Here is a 2,500-nt window from a genome sequence, read left to right as displayed (position 1 = left end):
ATATCTGTATGTCTGTTTATAGCTATATCTATGTTTATTTGTCTTTATATATTCATTTAACTATTTATTGAGAGGGTGTATGGGGTTCGGGTGGGAGGTGGGGGTTGAGTGAGTGAGTTAGTGAGTGTGTGTGTGTGTGTGTGTGTGTGTGTGTGTGTGTGTGTGTGTGTGTGTGTGTGTGTGTGTGTGTGTGTGTGTGTGTGTGTGTGTGTGTGTGTGTGTGTGTGTGTGTGTGTGTGTGTGTGTGTGTGTGTGTGTGTGTGTGTGTGTGCTGTGTGTGTGTGTGTGTGTGTGAGTGCGTATGTGTGTGTGTGTGTGTGTGTGAGTGCGTATGTGTGTGTGTGTGTGTGAGTGCGTATGTGTGTGTATGTGTGACTGCGTATGTGGTTAAGAGTGCATGTTCTTATGCGTGCTTTTATGTGCATGCCAGAGCGAGAAAGAGAACGAAAGTGTGAGAGACAGAGAAAATGTAATTTTAATGTGAGTATATAATATACTATTATATGAACGCGACATTACATGATCTTGCCTTGTTTTTATTTCGGAATTAACAATTTAACAAAGTGCTGCATAAAGTGCGTCTCCCCCCAAGATGACCCCTGAACATACATAAGAAAATAAACGACGAAAGAACAACTTAACAAAACAAGAAATTATCCAGCGAAGGCGAAGTCAGGCTCAACAACAGCTCTTAATTAAGATGGCCGAAGATGACTCTGTGATGAGATCCACGATGAAAAATGTGCATTATATAACGTTTAATACGAAGGCATGCGAATATGTACAAGAGATGCTTAAACAAATTTGCATTTCTAAACAGAAAATTCTCTTGCGTTTCTAATCCCTCGTTTTTTATCGCAGTGTGTTTCAAGATTTAGCGTCGTCTGTCATCAAGACAACGTGAGTCATTTATGAGATAAATAATGGATCTATCCATGGCTTGTTGAGAATTAATAAAAAAAAAATAAAGATCACCGATCATATGATTAACTGTGGTTTAACGTGATTTTTAGTTCCGCCATCACTAATGTTATGTTATTACAGTTTTCTAACATCTAAGAAAATTAATGTTCTGTGGCGTAAGTGAATGCTCGAATGTTAATAAGATCTATCATCATTTTATAATGCGTAACTACAGTTAAAAGTTTAAAGGGTGGTCGACATGAGACTTGCAGCTTGAATCCATGCAATGACTCACCTTGAGGATGAGATATATATATTCTGTGGGCATGAACAGCTTCCTCTATTTCATAATTCCAGTTTGTCAGGTCTACCATGCACTCGTAATAATGATAGATGCGTACTGCGTGTGTGTGTGAAAGAGAGTGAAAGGATGTTCTCATGCAAATATTTCAAATGGTGGCCATCGAGATGTATCTTAGAATTACGGAAATGATTCTGAGATTAAAACTTATGAGTAAGGTAATTATTTTCTCTGTAAGAAGCAGGATCCAGTAGTGGCAACAAGTGTAAGAAAAACGCATCGCGTAATTATGATTGCATAATAGGTTCCCTTGCACTTTTCATACTGTGGCAGAAGAAAAAAAACTATGCAGCAGACTGTGCTTTGTACAGTAGAGGGATCTCGTTCTCTGGAAAGGAAACATAGCAAGATCTGTGTTGAATGACTATCATTTTTGCGGCGTGAGATACGAAAAAGGATAAAGTCACCAACCAGTTGATATTAGACCAGTATAATACGATTAGCTCATTTCCACTTTCAGTCAAGAGATTGGGGTCTATGTAATGAACGAGGTGTGAGGCTTACAAAAACACTTAAGTGATAAGAATATGCGAGGCTACTCTTCGTAATAAGTAGGTCACACAGAATACACACGAGATATGTAACCCAGATGAGAAACCCCTACATGTATGCATGTGTATGTAAGCCCGTGGAGGTATGATAATTACCTCAGTACTTAGCACGTGGGATGAAACACGTAGAAGATACGAGTTATGAGCCCTGCTCAAGGTAAGAAGTTTATTACCAACTAATTACCCCTTTCTATGATGCTCATGACACCCCTGTACAGAAAATCTAAATTCACACAGGCCGATAATATATAACATATCACTTGCCATCTACAATAACATATACTCTATATCTAGAGATACACAGTGATACATTGCATTTGATACAACGCTACAATCCTAATAGAGGATATTCAAGGAAAATCATATGAATTTAAGCAAACTCACACACAGCAAAGTGGGTTTGTGTTTGCGTCAGAATGCAACAATTACTTGGCTAGGAAACGGAGAAGGAAATGACCGCGTCTGGTTCTCCAAGGCGCCCCTATAATGGCAAGCGGAGCGTCTCTCTGACACAAGTGACTTGCCCAAGGTTATGCAAGCTGACATTTTCTATGTGTGCATTTGCCGTGGTATGTGTATGCCTTGGCCGTCTTATCTACTACTAGCTATTCGATTCATAGAGAGATAGACAGTAAAAAAGGAAGACAAATTCAAACTGCCAAAGATTTTAAACAGTAGTACCTGC

At 39.0% G+C, this 2,500-nt stretch overlaps 1 protein-coding gene across 6 annotated transcripts in view; it reads right to left on the bottom strand.

Moving 5' to 3' along the window:
* Window positions 1–2,500, bottom strand: part of LOC122254758 (uncharacterized) — a 39,829-nt gene that overhangs the window by 36,841 nt on the left and 488 nt on the right. The window lies entirely within an intron of this gene.

This window comes from Penaeus japonicus, unplaced genomic scaffold (genome assembly GCF_977035675.1).
Source record: "Penaeus japonicus unplaced genomic scaffold, GWHDUDI00000001_assembly GWHDUDI00000018, whole genome shotgun sequence".
Taxonomy (NCBI): domain Eukaryota; kingdom Metazoa; phylum Arthropoda; class Malacostraca; order Decapoda; family Penaeidae; genus Penaeus; species Penaeus japonicus.
The sequence above is the reverse complement of the archived record's forward strand: the minus strand, read 5'-3'. Positions and strand labels throughout refer to the sequence as shown.